Below are 20,430 nucleotides of genomic sequence, written 5' to 3'. Positions count from 1 at the left end.
GCTAAATTCCACCCCCACCCCATGAAGAAGTTAGCAACCCATACGCAAGGTCTCTAAGGACAGATAATGGCCAAAAGCATGTGCAGACAATGTGGCCCTAACATGTTTGTGAAACATAAGGAACGTTGAGGTCAAGCAGATCTTGGATGAAGGGTGTTCCAAAGAGAAGACCTCATGCCTGGTCCACAGCCTATGAACCTCACAAAGAGGGGAGAACCCTGAACAGGACGATTTATGTGCATTTTGGTATGTCACGTTTTATCTTATTGTTACTTGCAAATGGGACAGCATATAAATATTGGGAACAAACAAACTGAGAATCTGCAAATTAATTACAGATAGCAGCCCCTCAACCTGCAAGCGGTTATTACTGCTCAAACTTATAACAGCCACAGGACAGGTGTTTTTTGATCATTGTAAATGGTCACACTGCGCCTCCTGCAGTCTCAAGGTCATATTGCAGCTTTATGACTGGTTGCAGCACTCCACAGTCATGTGACTATGATGTATTTTGCCAGTTTCTGACAAGAAATGCCCATTCAAATGAATCAGTTCACTTAACGTCCACAGCATTTGCCGACTGGCTGCCATGAAAAAGGCCATAAAATTACTTCCGGTCATATGGATGCCTCAACATATAACTGTAATGTTTTACAATTGAATTTCCAGTCCCAGTGATGCTCATAAACCAAGGGCTATCTTAGAAAGGTAGAGATTTCCTCTTCCAATCATGTCTGACTCCAGGGTGCAGTGCTCATCTCCATTTCCAAGCTGAGGGAGCCAGCACTGTCCAAAGACATTATCTGTGGTCATGTGGCCAGCATGACTATACACCAGGGTGCACGGAACACTGTTACCTTCCCATCGAAGTTGTACCTATTGATCTACTTGCATTTGCATGCTTTTGAACTAGATAGGCAGGAGCTGGAGCAAGAAATGGGAGCTCACCCTGTTACATAGTACTCAGGTCTCGAACCCAGGCTGTCAGCTCTCCAGCTGACAAGCTCAGCATCTTTAACCGCTGAGTCATCGTGCCCCCCTTTTGACTACCCTATATGCACCATCAAATGTTTATTACCCAATAATCAGCCATTCTTTCAATATACTTTCAAACACTAACCTCACAAAAGCAACGAGTGGTGCAAAGAGCCATGGAAAGAAACATGCTTGGCACCACATGACAAGATAGAAAGACCTGCACATGGATGAGAGAACAAATGAAAATATATGATATCGTCAAGAGAGTAAAAGAACTGAAATGGAAATGGGCTGGTCACATGGCAAGAAGAACTGATGACAGGTGGACCAATAAAATGGATCCCACTTGATAAAAAGCGTCCATGAAAGAGACCTAAACAAGATGGAGCGATGACATCATTGTGTTTGACTTTGGGAGGAGTGGCTGGGGGGCATGGCCAGCATGACGTCACTCATGTTGGGGGGGGGCACAGGTGGTGGCCCAAGTGTTCTGCCAGCGAAAATGGGCTCCTGAGCTCCGTTTTCAGCTGCGATGGCCTCCTGTAACCCTCTGCCAGCCAAAACAGAGCTCGGGACGGCTGTGCGCAGCCCTTGTGAGCTCTGTTTTCACTGGCAGAGGCAAGTGGGCCAGTCCTTCGCTGTTTCCAGGGTAGTCCTGTGGGCCAGATCTAAGCACCCCGTGGGCCGGATCCGGCCCCTGGGCCTTGACTTTAACATCCCTGCTCTAGAAAGAATGTAGAGAAGAGCAACCAGGGTGATTAGGGGACTGGAGGCTAAAACATATGAAGAATGGCTGCTGGAATTGAGTGTGCCTAGTCTAGTGAAAAGACATGATAGCAGGGTTCCAATATTTGAGGGGCTGCCACAGAGAGGAGGGGGTTAAGCTATTTTCCAAAGCACCTGAAGGCCAGAAAAGGAACAAGGGAAGGAAACTGATCAAGGAGAGATTCAGCCTGGAAATAAGGAGGAATTTTCTGACAGAGCAATCAACCAATGGAACAGAAGCTGCCTTCGGAAGTTGTGGGAGCTTCATCACTGGAGGCTTTCGAGAAGAGACTGGACTGCCATCTGTCAGAAATGGTGTAGGGTCTCCTGCTTGGGCAGGGGGTTGGACTAGATGACCTACAAAGTCCCTTCCAACTCTGTTAATCTGTTAAAATGATGAGGAAGATGGTGATGATGTTGATGATCAGCCATTCAATTAACTTCAACCAACTTGTTTATTCAAGCTTATTTAGTTATTTTTAACGTCGAATATCTGAAGCTCCCTCAGTGGTTTATAATCAAACACGCTAAAAAGTACAATTGACTGCTAAAGCTCTCAGTACATCAAGGGAAAAGTGCCTATTTGCCCAGCAACAGCAGGAACATCATGTCATGCCTGAATTTATAGAATCCCAGGAAGCGAGCACTTGATTTTCCTCCTGTCATCAAAGTAAGTAGAACAGAATGCCCTACAAAGATACAAAAACAATATTTTGGTATCAGAATCCATGCTGCAGATGGCACACCAGAAGAGGGTCAATTCATTAATTATATTTCTTCGCTGATCACTTCTTGACTTTCAGCATTATTATTTTATCCCTTCCAGCTTAGGAACAAAAATGAAAGAGGCCTCTCAACTCCAAACCGTTCATGAGAAAACACTACCCCCCTCCCAAAAAACCTCCTAATATTTGACAAAGCCAGAAACATTGGCCAAAACACTGAGCATCAACCAGTATCAGCATATGTCGCCCAAGCAAGGTAAGCAGGTTTGGCATGAATGAATACAGAAGCAGCTGAAACTGAACTGAGGCCAATAAATACTGCAAAGAGACATATGGGCACAAACAAAGCTGTATCAAAGCAATACTGACCAAAATCTGCACAACGTTTACCCAAGGATACAAAAATAAAAATATGGGGAAAATTCAAGAGAGATTTTACTATCATTAAAAGCATTTATTAGCTACTTTCAAAATTCAGGATAGCTGGTAATAAGAAAGAACAGCTGGAAAACAGGTTTTTTTGGGGGGGAGGATTAGCTGTATCTTAAATGCAAATATCATAATTAAACACAAGTTAGCTAACCAAGCAAGCTGAAGGCCAAAGGGAGAAGTAAAATGTTCTGTATCTTGAAAGCTCCTCCACTCGGGAAGAACAGAGAATGTGTGAAAATCAACCAAGGTGGAAGGAGAACATAGGTTTGAGCAACAAAGTTCTGCTTTGTTCTGGGAATAGTTTTCCTCTCAAACTCTGCAGGAAATTCCAACTGGTCAAGTTTTGCAAGAAGGAAGGCAACCTCTCTGTTTGCTTCTCATCAATCTGACATGTTGAGACACCTAAACATGTAGCTGGAGAAGACCAAACCTGATCATGCACAGGACCCTTCTAAGGAAAGGCCAAAACGTCTATGGAGATTCTCAATCATCCAGGTCATGGTTGTCCCAAAAGTGCTGTAGGAGATGATCGGGCTGGACCTTCTTGGTTTTTCCTTGAAAATATTTCTCTTCTCATCCAATAAGGTTCTTCAGTTTCTTGGATGAAAAGTGAAACATTTTCAAAGAACAAAACCAAGAAAGTCCAGTTTCTTTTTGGAAAAAGCACTGTTGGGACTTTCTTGATGATGCCTTTTTGCAAAAGTAAGTGCCCTCAAGTCCATCAGTTCAGAAATTGGTTCAAACTGGACAATCCACATAAAATGGCCTTTGTTGCTACTGCTGGTTCATATTTCCTCTGAGCACAAGGCACAATGCAGTTCCAAATGAGAGGCTTCCAAGACAGATACAAAATCTCCCACTGTACAATCGAGTCATTCCTTCCAATTACAATCTCCCAGTCTTGGAGACAGAAGTGGACAAGCATAATGCAGACCCAAGTGAGCAACCCATCCCAATCGCTCCACAGGGAATGCAGGAGAAATCTTTGACTGATGGAAAGCAACCATCCTGACGCCTCACTTCCTGAAGGGTGGGTGGGTTTTGCTGAGCAAAGGTTCCCAAACACTTTGAGGATGGACTTTTCCTCACTTCATCAACAATTCTTGCCCAGCCATTTCAACAGGAAACAAATTTCCATTTTGCTTACCTTTTAAGATTATTTCAGCACCATTTTCTTCTTTTGTCACAAGCTGTTTTGCAGGTTCCTCTCCTCCCAAGGTTGTGTTCCCCAGTGCAAGTCCAAGAGAAGATCAGAAGTGTTTTCAATTATTGATGTAGGGCACTGAAGGAGACTGTAAAATAAAGGCAAGTGAGTTAGTGGAGAATTGCCCTTTCTCTGCTTATATAGCAAGTTAAATTAAATTAGTGGCATCTACATAAGGATCTCCTGCTGTTCCTGCATTCATATTCAAAGACTGCATCCTTCAGTTATTCAGAAACTCTCAGGAATACCACAAGAGGCAGGCAGCAAAGAAAGCGTAAAAATATTATCTATGAAAGGGCCTTGTGATTTTGGGGTGGGGTTTTAAGAATATGGTCCATGTTCAGCATTTAGAACATAGAATAAGCTGATACCAGAAACGACAGTTCTTTCACACTTGGGGGAAAAAGCAGGATATAACTGCCTACACGAATTCATTTATTCAGAAAATTGGTCGTTTGCTCCAAGGAGTTCACAAAACGTATCCTGTAAGGCTGGTGAGCAATAGTTTTGGAAGATGATTCAATGAAAAGTGCAAACAGGAAGGTGAGGGCACAAAGGCGTGGGGCTTTACCAGTGGTAAAATCCACTTTTTTTTACTACCAGTTCTGTAGGCGTGGCTTGGTGGGCATGGCTTGGTGGGCATAGCAGGGGAAGGATACTGCAAAACCCCCATTCCCTCCCCACTCCTGGGGGAAGGATATTGCAAAATCTCCATTCCCACCCTACTCCTGGGGGAAGGATATTGCAAAATCTCCATCCCCACCCTACTCTGGGGCCAGCCAGAGGTGGTATTTGCCAGTTCTCCGAACTGCTCAAAATTTCCGCTACCGGTTTTCCAGAACCTGTCAGAACCTGTTGGATTTCACCCCTGGGCTTTAGCGTGCATGGGGGCAGAGCCAGGACCCCTCATTTTCTCATTTCTCATTTAGTTGTGGATTCACCACTGCTGGAGGTTTTCAAGAAAAGATTTGTCCGGGATGATATAAGATCTCCTGCCATTGGCTTGGATTAGAAGACCAAAGATACCAACAGGCAAGACAAAAACAACAATGGTTGGAAACTAACAAAAGAGAGAAACAACCTAGAACTAAGGAGAAATGTCCTTAGAGAACAATCGATCACTGGAAGGGCTTGCCTTCAGAAGTTGTGGGCGCTCCATCACTGAAGGCTTTGAAAAAGAGACTGGACAACCATTTGTCTAAAATGATATAGGGTCTCCTGCTTGAGCAGTGGGTTGGACTAGAAGACCTCTGAGGTCCATCTATTATTTTATATGTTCTAAGATCTCCAAGGTTCCTTCCAGCCCCATGGTTCTATGATCTCCTTCCAAAAGGGGACAACTGTGGTTTTTCCTTGTTTGCTTGCAGGCTAAAGCTTCTCTCTTACCCCATGTTTCTTGCCTCAAAAAAGAAGATCAATATTCAGCCTAATGGTCCAAGAGTCTTATGAAGCCCAACAATGGGATTGGGGGTCATACCTCAACTGCTGTTATATGAAATCTGACTGATTCCCATGCTACATTATCTGCAATAAGCCTCTTGACCAGACCAAGAGTTTCTGCCAAATGTAATCCAGTTAGTCAGGACAGTCTTCTGGAACAGGCGTCTCCAACCTTGGCAACTTGAAGACTTGTGGACTTCAACTCCCAGAATTCCTCAGCCAGCTTTGAATTCTGGGAGTTGAAGTTGAAGTCCACAAGTCTTCAAGTTGCCAAGGTTGAAGACCTCTGTTCTGGAATACAATTGCTAATTGTTTTTTCACCACACTACAGTCTGTTCCCTGGCTTTTCTTCTTCTTTTGGCTCATATTCAGATGCCCATTACGTTTGTGGAAGTTTACTATCCCAAAGTTTGAAAAGCTAGGTCCCTCACCGGAACTGCCAAAGAGCATATTTACACGATTTCAAAATTAGGCAACATTTCAGATTCAAACATCTCTCTTTCTCTGAATGTAAATTCTTTTCTCCTGGACATCTGAAAACAATTACCTCTCCAGATTGTTTTGATTTTAGCAGCTATCAAACATGAAATAAATTGTCAAATGTTAAAATATCCTCCCATATTATCTGTCACGTTCTGATTCTGTATGCTGCCTATCAAATCCTGCTAAATATTATGTTTTTAACTATCAAACAAAGCTAAATGTCAGCTATCAACTATTATCAGGTGTCGATATACAACCACTGAGAAATCTAGAGATCAGATATCATCTAAAGGAAGGCTTCTGAGACGAAATTCAATTTCAGATTTGCCCCACATTTCTTTCTAGATAAAAGATTTGTGGAAACCATTCTAAGTTGGATGAATTCCAGATTTTAAATGTAATTTATCAAAATGAACGAATAAATAAATAACTTATAATATTGCCGACAGAAATAAATATAACACAGAAGCAGTCATAATCATACAGCAATTACAGTATACGCCCTCTTCAATATTCTCATTGTTCATTTTGTTTGCTTGACTTAATTAAACAAAAAAGAAATAGAAAAAAGGAAAAAGGAAAAAGAACAATGAGAACAAAACAATTATTCAACAGCAAAATATATATAACAGGTTTTGATACTTCTATATATAAATTTTTACATAAGAGTTTCAAGGAACAATAATAATTTGCTTTATACCGATGACTCTACTCAGCTGAAATTGCAAAAGATCTGGAAGCTTTAGTAAGGAAAGTCGAGGAACAAAGTGAAAAAATGAAACTAAAATTAAATATAAAATGGGCCAATGACAGGCACAGCAACCAGCTGTAGAATGAATAATGAAGATATCTCAATGATAGATAGAAGTCTGTCTTTTACAATTAGTTACCAACAACAAAGGACCTAACAGTTAAGAAATACGCCACACATTTCAATATAGAATCATAGGGCTGGAAGAGACCTAGGAGGTCTTCTAGTCCAACCTTTTGTCAAGCTATTGTGATGTTGTATTTCTCTATTTTAGAAAATAATAACCATTCATCTGCAACTGAAAACAGGGCATTGACATCTATATCTATCATCTTCTTTGATCACTCTAATACCTGAGTGATATTTTCAACCATACTTGTCCTATGTTCACACACCTTATGTAATTAGATGTTTTATTTGAAAGATAATCTTTTCCCAGTTACATCTCCCTGACCCACCAGAGCAGGGAGGTAGGGGATGTTAAGGGTCCCCTCTTTTAAGAAGGCCAATCTAGTGGGACCAAGAAGAAAGGCCTTCTCCATGGAGGCTCCCTCCCTGTGGAACACGATCCCTGAGAAGATAAGATCAGCCTCTACCTTGATACTCTTTCGAAAGGCCCCAAATACCTGGGTTTGCCATTAAGGACCCAGCCAGGTGGGAGGTAAGCTCAAGGGACTCAATGGGGCAGGATGGGTAGGTAGACTTGCACTTGGGTCAGTAGCCACGATGGCCTTGGAAAAGATATTCAGATGCCACCTAGAAAGAACAGAGTTAAGTTATTTTCTCTGTGACACTCCATGGAACCAAAGTTGCATTTGAAAAAAAGAGGAGAGAAGGAGTATTTACTTGCTGATAGCTAACAAATAGGTAACACTGGATTTTTCAGAAATGGAAAAGGACGATGACCACCACAGATCAAAGACAGAGTTATAGAAAAAGTCAAGGAAAAGCAAGAATGACAATGAAGATGAGTTAAGTTGGTAGAGAATGAGAGTTGCAAAAATAGGATATTCCAAGAAAAAGAGCCCATGTAAAAGGTCCTATTGCTCATGGAAAGCTATGAAACTGTTACAATACAAGTTTCATCCTGATGTGGAGTCTACATGTTCCATTGTGCTCAGAAAGGCACATGGGACTTGTGATCCAATACATTGGGAAGAGACTACACTAGAGAAGAGCACTGATGCCAGTCTTTAACTGCCATGGTTTTCTTAAATCAAATACTTCTTTTGTCAAGTGAATACAAGCAGTAGGCTCATATTTTATTACACTGATCTCTTTGTTGCCTTGGAGGTTATAGACGATGGGGAAAAATACAGTTTGTATCCCTCCCTCCCTCCCTCCCTTCCTTCCCATACGCAATGACACTCACTTATGTACAGATAGGTATATGCCTCATACTGAATGATAGTTTAACCATGGTCCAGAGAATAAACCACATTTGTTTGGGTTTACTCATACACACAAAAAAATAAAGGTTTCCCATTCGGACTCCAGGGCACGGTGCTTACTTCTGTTTCTTGGCCGAGGGAGCCAGTGTTGTCCAAAGACAATTTCCATGATCATGTGGCCAGCATGGCTATATGCCCAAAGGTGCACAGAACATTGTTACCTTCCCACACAAGTGGTACCTATTAATCTGCTTGCATTTGCATGCTTTCAAACTGCTAGGTGGGCAGGAGCTGGGACAATGGGAGCTCACAAACCTAGGCTGTCACCTGTTGACCACTGAGCCATCGTCCCCCATTCACAAAAAACTAAGCCATAAACCATAAATTTAGAAGAACTGTGATGTTGCAACAAGTTAAGACAAAGACAAGGAAACCATACAATAGTGGCTGATCTGTCTCTTTAATGTAAATGCAATTTGCAATTGTGATAAATATGGTTTGCCTAATATTTGCAAAATAAACTCCATTTGTCTAGGTTCAAACAATGGAGCATGAGAAAAATCATGGTTTACAAACCACAATGTCAAGCTATGCATATAGTCAGCAGTGAGTTTCAAATTATTTTACTACCGTTTGCACATGTGCCTGGCCTTCCACACATGTGCTTTGCAATAGGATGACATAGAGCCGGGGCAAGTGGGCGGACCCATTCGCGATTTCTGCTACCGGTTTGAGTGAACCAGTCTGAACCGGCTGAATACCACCTCTGCATAAACTGTTAAACTCAAATTAATCATGTTCTTTCATCCTTTGGGAAACCCCAAGATCCCATCTGGAGCTCTGTAAACGTTCATTCTTGGATCCCTGCTGGGCCTGGATTGGCTTTTGTACTGGGCTTTCCCCCTTTTAATGGAAAGCAGCTCTTCTGTTTCTTGCAACCTGGAGCAAGCTCAGCCAGACAAAGTGGCTGGCATCCTTTCTGATGAACAGAGACGTCTGCTTCCACAGAAATACAAACGACTGCATGGAACTGACATGCAGAATTAGAAATTCTCTCATTCGGCAATCAATTCCTAAAAGCAACAATGGCTGAAAACCTAAACAACACGGGGGAAATTGTTATTAAAATCAATCGTGGAAATGACTGATTATTATGTGCATCTTTTAAATCATTTTAAGGGCTTTTGAGAGATGGCAACGTGAATTAGCCGTGGAAAAGAGATAATCTAGACAAATGAGAATTTGTTTGAGGAACTGAGTCATATGTGACAAAACTTCCCAAGCTTTTACGAATTAGAAATGAGATAGTAAGGATTATGAATCATCAGTTAAACCCGATAAAGCTTACCGCACCTGGAAAGCCATTTTTATCAATGCTTAAGGTCACACCTACAGCGTTTGACAGTCTCATCATTTGGGACCAATAGAATTTCTATCCCTTTTTCCATATAGCAAGATTTACTCCTTGCCTTTTCATAAAAGAACCAGAAAAGCACACACTACCAGCATGGCAATTAAACTGTCTCCCACACCAAACACAAGGAAGTTACATAAGTAGATTTATTGCAGAGAATTAGAAAGCTGTTCAGATGAAGACATTTGCTGTCTAAGGGGCACCCTGCAGTTCCGCCTTTCCTACAGAACTTAGTCCGCTGATCTAAACTCTGACTTGCTTCTTCTTGCACTTCCATATGAATGGATGCTGATTTTCCAGCCTGGAAGGTTTTCTGACCTCCATCTTTCATGATGAAACAGATACATTCAATTCGCAGCTATTAAGTTTGTTGTCGAAGCAGGGACAAAAATAACCAAGGAAATTATTGAAGTGTGGGAAATGGGCTCCTTGTCAGTCAACAGGATGCTGATTTATCACCTGCTTATCAGGTACGTGGGAACCAAGGACTTGTCAGCACAAGGAAACAGCAGCCAATGACTTAACAGCTGGCTATCAACACCCCATCAACCAATAAGAAGCCACATACCCTACATAAATATGATGCATAAAATAACCCAAAGCAGACATTCTGGTGAGGGAGAAGTTCCCTGAGGATGGGCTCCAGCACGAGTCTGAAAGCTTGGAAGATTCTGGTCCTGGTGACCTACCCAAACTGGATCCTGAAACAGATTTCTCTGCCTTTCAAACCAGAGTTGCCTCTCCTACGAGCTTTTCTCAAATCATTGAAATCTCCCCCTTTGTAACCCTTCTATTTCTCCATACTAGGAGATATGGGCTACTGTCAGGCCCCCAAGAATCAATAACACCATCAGTAAGAATAGTTTCATAAACAGAATCTTCACTTATAGACAGAATCTTGCCAGACTAAAGCAACTATCTGCATAACTACAGATATACTCAGGGAACTGCTAGGGAGAGTTTTAACCTTTTACCTGATGATCAAATTTTCCAAGCTCTTCTGTCTTTTTCTCTCTGAAAAGCAGCCCCTCCCTCCTGGGAATCCAGACCACATTCCAGACCACAGCTCCAAATGCATGGCATAAGCTCCTCCATGCCAGCTACAGTGGCACCGTGCTGAATTATGCAAAAACAAAAGTGTAGGAAAGGACAGCTTGCAAGGCTAACAATTGCATCGGTCTGCAAGACACTGAGTAGGAACCTTTGTACAACTTTGGGAGTCGAGTCCTTAGCAAAGAGAGAAACTAAACTTGAAGTCAAGGCTAAGCAAAGGCAGCCAGGTGGCTTAAATAGCAGAGCTGGATAATACCACAGAAACAAAAGACAAGATGCTGTACATGTGAGCATGTGACGGGCTGATTTCAACTGAAGTGCTGCTATTATTGGCAAGGCCATTTCCAACTCTTGTAGAAGGGAGTTTTGGGCACTGACTTGATCCTGGTGGGATCCTGACAAATCTCTCCCCCCCCCATTCCCAGAACCTGGCTTGGCCATTCACGAGATATGATGTCAGCCAAAGTTAGGATTTCATTGGGAGCTGAAAAGAACAGCTTTCTAAGGCTGTGTTTGAAAGGGGGGGGGTTGGCCAAGAGGATTGGAAGATTCATAGTTTGGATTAAAGCAGCAGTCCCCAACATATTGAGCACCAAGGACCGGTTCCATGGAGAGAGGTTTTCACGCAGACCGGAAGGGGCGTGGTTTTGTGTACTGCCTGCATCCCGTGGATTGGGCCTCCATTGTTTGTGCGGACCGGTTTCTGGCATGCCATGGACCGGTATCATTTCACAGACTGGGGGATGGGGACCCCTGGATTAAAAGAAGGAACTAACAAACTGAAATTAAAATCCGGGCTAGCCATCAGCCCACCAATATGACATGACACTAGCTTTGAAATTCCCAACAACTTCCCACCAAAAGCAATACTGGCCAATGTTATATATGTTGCAAGAATAAGAAAAATATTTACCCTAGTCAGTGTTTCTCTACCTTGGCAACTCAAGATGTGTTGGCTTCAATTCCCAGAATTCCCCAGCCTGCCTAACTAGAGAATTCTGGGAGTTGAAGTTCACACAATTTAAAGTTGCCCGGGTTGAGTAAGACCAACGTACATGATACATTTTGTGTATTTCAGAGGCATTATACAGGAGACAGCAGTGAAGCATCTATGACGTCCCTGCATAATATATGTGATATCCCAGCATTAAACAAAGGGGCTTATTTTGCTCTCAAGAACACTAATCCTGAACAAATTCTATTACTTTAGTATGCAATATCAGATCAGAATGCCAAAAACTGGCACTCTTATGAATTTTGCATTTTGATTATTTATATTTTTTGGCATCTGCTGCCCCAGAATTGGTGAGTTTGACAGTAAAAAAGCCAGGTAAACAACATAAGAAATATTGGAAGAAGGGAACCTTACCACACAAAATATACTGTACCAATGAAAAGTAAGAATAAGCTTTGCTAAATTAGTACCCTCCAGACAATTGCAAACGCAGCTTAAAGCTGGCCAGAAAATCTAATACAGATAATTCTCAATTTAAGACCACAATTGAGTCCAAAATTTCTGTTGCTAAGTGAGATATTTGTTAAATGAATTTTGCCCCAATTTGGGACTTTTGTTGCCACAGTTGTTAAGTGAATCACTGCAGTTGTTAAATTAGTAACACGGTTGTTAAGTAAATCTGGCTTCCCCATTGACATTGCTTGTCTGAAGGTCGCAAAAGGGGATCACGTGACTCCGGGACACTGGGACTGTCATAAATATAAGTCAGTTGCCAAGTGTTTGAATTTTGGCCATGTGACCATGGGGATGCTGCAATGGTCATGTATGAAAAACTGTCAGAAGTCACATTTTTCACTGCTGTTGCAATTTGCTGTAACAACATTCTTTAATGAACTGTTGTAAGTTGAGGACTACCTATACATCCAAAGGATGGGGTCAGTACTACATTTCTATACAATTCACAAGCAGAAACTTCACAGGGCAAGAAGACCCAGATCAATTGAAGATGATAGCAAAAATTAGAACTGAATAATCTCACTGCGTACAATGAATGGCTGAGAGAACAAGATATGCCTATCTTATCAAAGAGAAGGACATGATTGCAGTCTTCCAGTACTTGAGGGGCTCTCACAGAGAAGGGGGGGTGTCAACCTATTCTCCAAAGCACCTGAGGGCAGTCACAGGTGGAAGATCATTAAAAAGACATCCAACCTAGAACTAAGGAGAAATTTCCTGACAACGAGAACAATTAATCAGTGGAATGACTTGCCTCCAGAAATTATGGATGCTCCATCACTGGAGGTTTTCAAGAAGAGGTTGGACAGCCAATTGTCCAGAAAGGTGTAAGGTCTCCTGTTCGAGCAGAACTCCAAAGTCCCGTCCAACTTTGTTATTCTATGTTCTGTGTAATGTGATGCTTAATGTAATGTTTACCAATACTTTTAGAGCCCTTTCTACAGACATCTCCACCAACGATCTTTATTTGCTGTTTCAAAAACAACTACATCCACAGCATGTACCTGAGTACTTTCAATTGCTACAAAAAAATGGACAAACCTTAACATGGACCTGTACGAGCACAGCAAAATCTCTTCTAACTCTTCCTGGAGATGAATGGTGGTAATAGAGGACCATTTGGCTTTCAAGAATGCTAATCATCCAGCAGTGACCTTCTCAATGAAACATCCCTAACCAGGAAGCAGAAGATTCCCTGACACAAAGAAGCAACATCAGTGGCCAACGTCATCCAAATCTAGTCAAAGCAGCATGGACATTCCTTACCCAATTACAGGGGTCTACAAAGTTGGCAACTTTGAGACTTGTGGACTTCAACTCCCAGAGTTCCTCAGCCAGCCATATTGAAGTCCACAAGTCCTAAAGTTGCCAGGCTTGGAGACCCTTGCCCAATCAGATCTAACTACTCCTATCCATTCCAACAATCTCCCATCTGGAGATACCTTGACTACTTGGCCAGGGGTATCATCGCTGCGAGATGGTTGAGAGCTTTGCCTTGGCTCTCTTCCTCTTCACCAGAATGCAAACTTTTTTGTGGGTGGTTTAACAGCAGGTGCAGGAGGTCACTGGCAACCATCTCCTGGCTCCAGATTGGGAGTCAATAATAAGCGTTGGCTTCCAGTTTTAGTTTGTTAGGAGAGGAACCAACAAATGTTCCTGCTTCACAGGTATTGCTAAATAAAACCCAATTTCACAGACTCAAAGTTGAAACAGAACAATTAAGTGTTTTTGTTTAGCTACCACACTGAGAGGGAAAGAAATCAAACCGAAGCAAGGAGGGATGAGCACCAATATATTGGTAGTCTTCAATGTATTTGTCAGGCCTGGAAGCCATCTTTCAGTATTACCACAATGGGAACCAGAATTTTCACTGCTAAGCAAGATGTTGTTAAGTGAGTCACACACGATTTTGCCCCCTTTCTTGTCATGGTTGTTAAGTGAATCATGCTGTCATTAAACAAATCTTTGCATGTCAGAAGCCAGTTGGGAAGGTCAAATAGCAATAGCAATAGCGCTTAGACTTATATACCACTCCATAGTGTTTTACAACATTCATGTAGATCAGGGGTCCCCAATCCCCAGACTGTGGCCCATTATCGGGTCACAGCCTGTTCAGAACTGAGCCGCACAAATGGCTGGCCGGCACATGCGCACAAACGCAAGCAGCTCAACTTGCGCAAGCGGTGGGCTGGTGCCCCTCTCATCTCCCCCACCAGCCACCAAACCATAAAGGTTGGGAACCGCTGATGTAGCTGTTCCATAGCAGTGGAGAGAGAGAGAGAGAGTAACCCTGAGGGATCTACACTGCATTATCCATCGCATTAACTGGAGATTTACTTTTAGCCCTCCCTTTTATAAAAGGGCTTCTAGAGCAGGGGTCTCCAACCTTGGCAACTTTAAGCCTGGAGGACTTCAACTCCCAGAATTCCCAGCTGGGAATTCTGGGAGTTGAAGTCCTCCAGGCTTAAAGTTGCCAAGGTTGGAGACCCCTGCTCTAGAGCTCATCAAAGCAGATTCCAAGCCAGGTCCCTCACCTTTTCCTACCCTTCCTCTCTCCCCTTTAATGAGGCAGCTTCAACCAAGAAAGACAGTTTCAAAACCCAACAAGCCATATGTGGGGGATAAGGTAGGAAGACCCTGACTTTCTGTCCAATGGTGACCAAGCTGTTTTGCATTCTAAATGGTTGCTTTCTTGTTGGACAAGAACGAATTGGCACGAAACCTTTGGCACCGAATATGGTGACTCTGCTGACAAAGGTGGTGGATGTAGTTTTCCACCACAGCCCTGGAACACCAGCTAAGATGCCTTCAGGCACCTGGTCACCTGGGCCATTGTGCCTCCTGCCTCCCTGCCCTTCATGGCAAGAGTCTGTTGGAGAAAGCTGGTCTTCTCTGTGGTCTCCACCAAGGTCTGTAGGCCCAACCTTGCTTCTCAAATTGCTTCATGAGCCTCTGACTCACTAGCAGCCTATTTTTGTGAAATGCCTGATGGAGAGAAAACGCTCTGAGAAATTTAGGCAGTGCCACGTGCGATGTAGGCTCTGCTCAGGGGAAACAAAAAGACAAAGCCACAATAATAACAACAACAAAATGTCTGCAATGAGAAAAGGCTCGTTTCTGCATCGATCATAATTTGCACAATTGCTCTCATTCAGAATAATCTAACCCGCTTATTTTTCAGTTTGTTTTTTAATCATTTAGAATATCATTTGAGAAGCCATGGAAAAGCAAAGCAAAGGTGAAGCTGCCGAGATGCATCTCTTTTCTGCTGGAAATCAAGTTCGGCCATTCTGCATTCACAAAAGCCACTGAGCATTCCCAAATGCAGATTTGATTGTGGATTTATTCATATATATTGCATTTTAAAACTCATTTATTGTTATTGCTGTTTTTATCTCTATGATGCTCCTGTTTCCATTGCCTGGTAATATTTTTCTTTATATTATATATATTTTAAGAGATTTCTAAATGGCCCAGGGAACTGGGGCTATTGAACAGTTTGTTAAATAAAGCGAATTGCTGAAGCCGGAAGCGTTAGAAATTTGGCTTTCTCTCTTGAACAAAGCAGATTCTCTGGATGATTACTTAAATATGAGCTATCAGTATATGGCAGCAGCCAAAAAAGCTAATACAATCACTGGTCGTATAAACAGAGGCATAGAATCAAAATCACGTGAAGTATTAGTACCACTTTATAAAACCTTAGTAAGGCCCCACCAGGAATAGTGCATCCAGTTTTGGTCACCACATTACAAAAAAAGGTTTTGAGACTTTGGAAAAAGTGCCGAGAAGAGCAACTAGGATGATTGAAGGGCTGAAAACTAAAACATGAAGAACGGTTGCAGGAATTGGGTATGGCCAGTCTAGAGAAAAGAAGGACTAGGTATGACATGATAGCAGTCTTCCAGTATTTGAGGGGCTGCCACAAAGAAGAGGGGGTCAACCTGTTTTCCAAAGCACCAGAGGGCAGGACAAGAAACAATGGATGGAAACCAATCAAGCAGAGAAGTAACCTGGAATTAAGGAGAAACTTCCTAACAGTGAGAACAGGTAACCAGTGGAACAGCTGGCCTCCAGAAGGTGTGGGTGCTCCATCACTGGAGGTTTTTAAGAAGAAACTGGAAAGCCACTTGTCTGAAATTGTATCTTCTGCTTGAGCAGGTGGTTGGACGAGAAGACTTTCAAGGTCCCTTCCAGCTTTATTCGGATTGTTAGTTTAATTGAAGCTGAGTCCCACCATTCTGCTGCTTGGATGGGGAAAGGCTTTATGGTCCCGTCTTGGAAAAAGTAGAATAGAATAGAATAACAGAGTTGGAAAGGATCTTGGAGGTCTTCTAGTCCAACCTTTCTTAGGCAGGCAACCCTATACCATTTCAGGCAAATGGTTGTCCAATCTCTTCTTAAAAACTTCCAGTGTTGGAACATTCACAAATTCTGGAGGAAAGTTGTTCCACTCATTAATTGTTCTCACTGTCAGGAAATTTCTCCTTAGTTCTAAATTGCTTCTCTCCTTGATTAGTTTCCACCCATTGCTTCTTGTTCTACCCTCAGGTGCTTTGAAGAATAGTTTGACTCCCTCTTCTTTGTGGCAACCCCTGAGATATTGGAACATTGCTATCATGTCTCCCCCTCTTAATTGAACTAGTCATTCCCTCCCCTTTCCAGCATTTCTTGGGTTAGTGAAGAGAGCTAGTTTCTTTGTAGGACTTCTTACATTAGTTTCAATGTTTTCTCTACTGGACAAACATTTTTTAAATTCCATTAGTTCCTCCTGTTTTCAACTGTTTTATATCACACAGAGACAGTGTGGAGTTGGGCATCTCTCTAAATTTAATGAATGAACAAATGAATGGTTGAATGGTTGAATAACAACAAAATAAATAAAGTGGTTCTTAAGACTTGTACGTGTATAATCTCAAAAGCGGCATGTGTCTTTAAGCATTTTATTCAAGTAGAAATTTAGTCGATAAAGAAACTGAAACTCCTAAGAGCTTGACTAAAATTTCTCTAATCAATCTACCAATGCTGGATGAAAAATAGTTTAAAGCAGTCGGCTGCATGATTAATTGGACCACTTTTTAGTTGATCAATTCAGCTAAGCAAAACATATTATTAATTTCACGTTCACCCACATTTTAACGTCTACTATTCCAAGCTGCTTTGGGCACAATCTGGAAGAACACGATATAAGTGCATTAATCCAATTCAACGTCTACTTTAATACAACATTAGTCTGGAAGGAAGCGATTCAGTTCTCGCCTAATCCCCTTTCCTGTCCTAGGGCATTTTTAAATTCCACCCAGGTTTTCTGGAGGGGCCTACACAGTATACAAGGCTAATTCAAACAAGCAGATGGATAGCTAGTTGTTCTGCGATTAGGTTGAAACGGAATAGATATGCTGCATCCATTTCCTTCCAGCATGGAAGACCTCTTCACACACTCTCCCCTCCGCAAATATTCTGCTGCATAATTGTGATTTCTTGCTGCATGAGACTGCATGAGACATTTTCTGTGGCAAAGCCAACATCTCCAACAAAGAACAGAGAGATCCGGGTCAGTGAAGGAGGAGGATGACTCCGGACAGATATAGACCAGTCAAAAACAACCGGAGTTTTTAGCAGCCTTGTGTCATCTTGACACACTGGGGAAATAACCCTTTAATCCAGCCCATGTATTTCATTTACTGCAGTGTTCTCCAGCTCGCCAGTGTTATGAAAGGCACCTTCCCCCAGAGAGCAGAGGCTTAAAAATCATCCAGAGTTTGAATTTCCTTCTACCATTGCAAGAGACGCAGGTAGGATGACTGAGGCTTCCCTACCAGGTACGGCTCAGATGCTGGTATGCCGAAATAGAAATCTTTCCCACTTTCAAAAAATCAGGCTTTTTACTGGGATCATCCCTCCCTTCAAGTGCTGTAAGAAGAGAGTGGACAGCCATTTGTCCAGAATAGTATAGGGCAGTGATGGCTAACCTTTTTGCCATCATGTGCCAGGAAGGGGGAAATCATGTGTGCGTGTGCCCACACCCATAATTCTATGCGCCCCGTCCCTGCGCATGCATGTGTGACCCCCCCCTGCTCCTCCCGCTCCTGGCATGCGATGGCTCAGTAGACCTGTTTTTCTCTTTCGCCAGGAGAAAATGGAAGTTGGCAAACGGGCCGTTTTTGGCCTCTGGAGGACCTCGGGGGGGGAGGCCATTTTCGCCCTCCCCAGAGTCCTAGAGAGGCTTTGGAGGCTGGGGACAGCAAAAAACATGCCTTTCGGTCCCACCGGAAGCTGGCAAACAGGCTGTTTCTGGCCTCTGGAGGGCCTCCACGGGGGAAGGCCGTTTTCGCCCTACAAACTCCTAGAAAGGCTTTGGAGCCAGGTGCGAGAGAAAAACGGGCCTCCCCCCCCGAGGCCATCTGGAGGCAGGAAACAACCTGTTTCCCTACTTCTGATGGGCCCAGAGGGCCTGAAAATCAGCTGGCCGGCATGCACATGCACGCTGGAGCTGAGCTTATGTGCCCACTGATATGGCTACGCGTGCCATAGGTTTGCCATCCTGGGTATAGGGTCTCCCGCTTCAGCAGGGGGTTGGACTAAAACAGAGGTCCCCAATCCCTTGTCCGTGGACTGGCATCAGTTTGTGCGGCATGCCAGAAACTGGGCTGCGCAAACAAGCAAAGCCCCATCTGTGGGATGCGGCAGCATATGAAAGCACGCCCTGTCCAGTCCGCAGAAGAATCTCTCTTCACAGAATCAGTCCCTTGCCTGGTGCCCAAAACAGTGGGGGCCACTAGAGTAGAAGTCCTCCAAGGTCTCTTCCAACTCTATTATTCTGTTATTCTGCAGACATGCTCACAGGCTAAATCCTATGAAGAACAGTTAAAAGAACTGGCCTGTTTAGCCTAAGGAAGAGAAGGTGGAGGGGAGCAACATCATAGCAAGACTTCTAATTCTTGAAGGGCGGTCATAGGGCAAAGGGGGTTTATTCTCCACAGTGCTCAAGAATAGGACAATAACCAATGGATGGGAGCGATCCAAATTTCAACTGAGGAACAATTTTTGGACTGCAAGAGCTCCTCAGCATTTGGGACAGTTTGGCTCCTGATGTCATGGACTCCATCATTGAAGATTTTCAAGCAGAACTTGAATAGTCATTTCTCTTGGGATTCCTGACTGGGCAGAAGGTTGGAATAGAAGGTCTCCATAGTTCTTCCAATTTTAGGATTATAGATTCTACATACAGTGAATTTTACCTAGAATGATATAAGTACAATGCTGTAGGTACCATTTTTAATACTTACCCTATGGTCTGCATTCAGCAATTCATTTAATTCAGTTAAGTAAGTCAATATCATTTGTTCCGAATGACTTCCTTTGGTTCAGGGGTTTCCAAATTTAGCAACTTTAAGACTTGTGGACTTCAACTCCTAGAATTCCCCAGCCAGCACAGCCAGAATTCCCCATAGCTGGCTGAGGAATTCTGGGAGTTGAAGTTCACAAATCTTAAAAGTTGTCTATATTGGAGAGTATATAAAGAGTGAGAGGGAACTTTTAATCCATTCCAGTGGGAAACCTATTTATGTATGCAAGTTGGAAACTAAATGTCAGGATGCAACTTTTTTAGGAGGAGAGGAAACCCTATAGCATTTCAGACAAGTGGCTATCTAGTCTCTTCTTAAAAGCCTCCAGTGATGGGGCATCCATGATTTCTGGAGGCAAGCTGTCCCACTGGTTAATTATCATCACTCTTAGGAAGTTTTTTCCTTAATTCCAGGTTGCTTCTCGCCTTGATTAGTTTCCATCAATTGTTTATTGTCCTGCCCTCTGGTGCTTTGAAAAATAAGTTGACCCCCTCCTCTTCGTGGCATCCTCTCAAATACTGCAATACTGCTATCATGTCACCCCTAGTCCTTCTTTTCTCTAGATTAGCCATATCAAATTCCTGCAAGCATTCTTCATATGTTTTAATCTCCAGGCCTTTAATCGTTTTATTTGCTCTTCTCTGCACCTTTTCCAAAGTCTCAACATATTTTTTGTAATGTGGTGACCAAAACTGGATGCAGTAGAAACTAAAACTAGATGCAGGAGAAGAGAGCTTCAACAGTGAAGTTCATACAACACTCCAAGTCAGAACCAAACAAATCACATGATTTTGGGGGCATCAGATAATGTATCTCACTGGATGCCCTCGAGCTCTGACTCAGCCCCAGATGTGAACCTAAGGACCAAAAAGATGTCTCAACCAAGGTTACGTCCTAATGACAAAAGAGTGGCAAACCTTATGGGTTCATATTTCAGCCTGAGAAAGTCCCTGGACAGGACATGGGTGGATTAT

The 20,430-nt window shown here is 42.8% G+C and overlaps 1 protein-coding gene across 2 annotated transcripts in view; it reads right to left on the bottom strand.

Annotated features, from left to right (window-relative positions):
* NEXMIF (neurite extension and migration factor) overlaps positions 1–20,430 on the bottom strand; it is a 412,598-nt gene that overhangs the window by 100,121 nt on the left and 292,047 nt on the right. For both annotated transcript variants that reach the window (XM_060692038.2, XM_034435116.3), the window contains exon 3: positions 4,048–4,192. The gene's annotated coding sequence lies outside the window, so the exon portion shown is untranslated. The remainder of the gene's footprint in view (positions 1–4,047; positions 4,193–20,430) is intronic.

Source organism: Pantherophis guttatus, chromosome 12 (genome assembly GCF_059756535.1).
Source record: "Pantherophis guttatus breed Tessera chromosome 12, ASM5975653v1, whole genome shotgun sequence".
In the NCBI taxonomy this organism is placed as follows: domain Eukaryota; kingdom Metazoa; phylum Chordata; class Lepidosauria; order Squamata; family Colubridae; genus Pantherophis; species Pantherophis guttatus.
The sequence above is the reverse complement of the archived record's forward strand: the minus strand, read 5'-3'. Positions and strand labels throughout refer to the sequence as shown.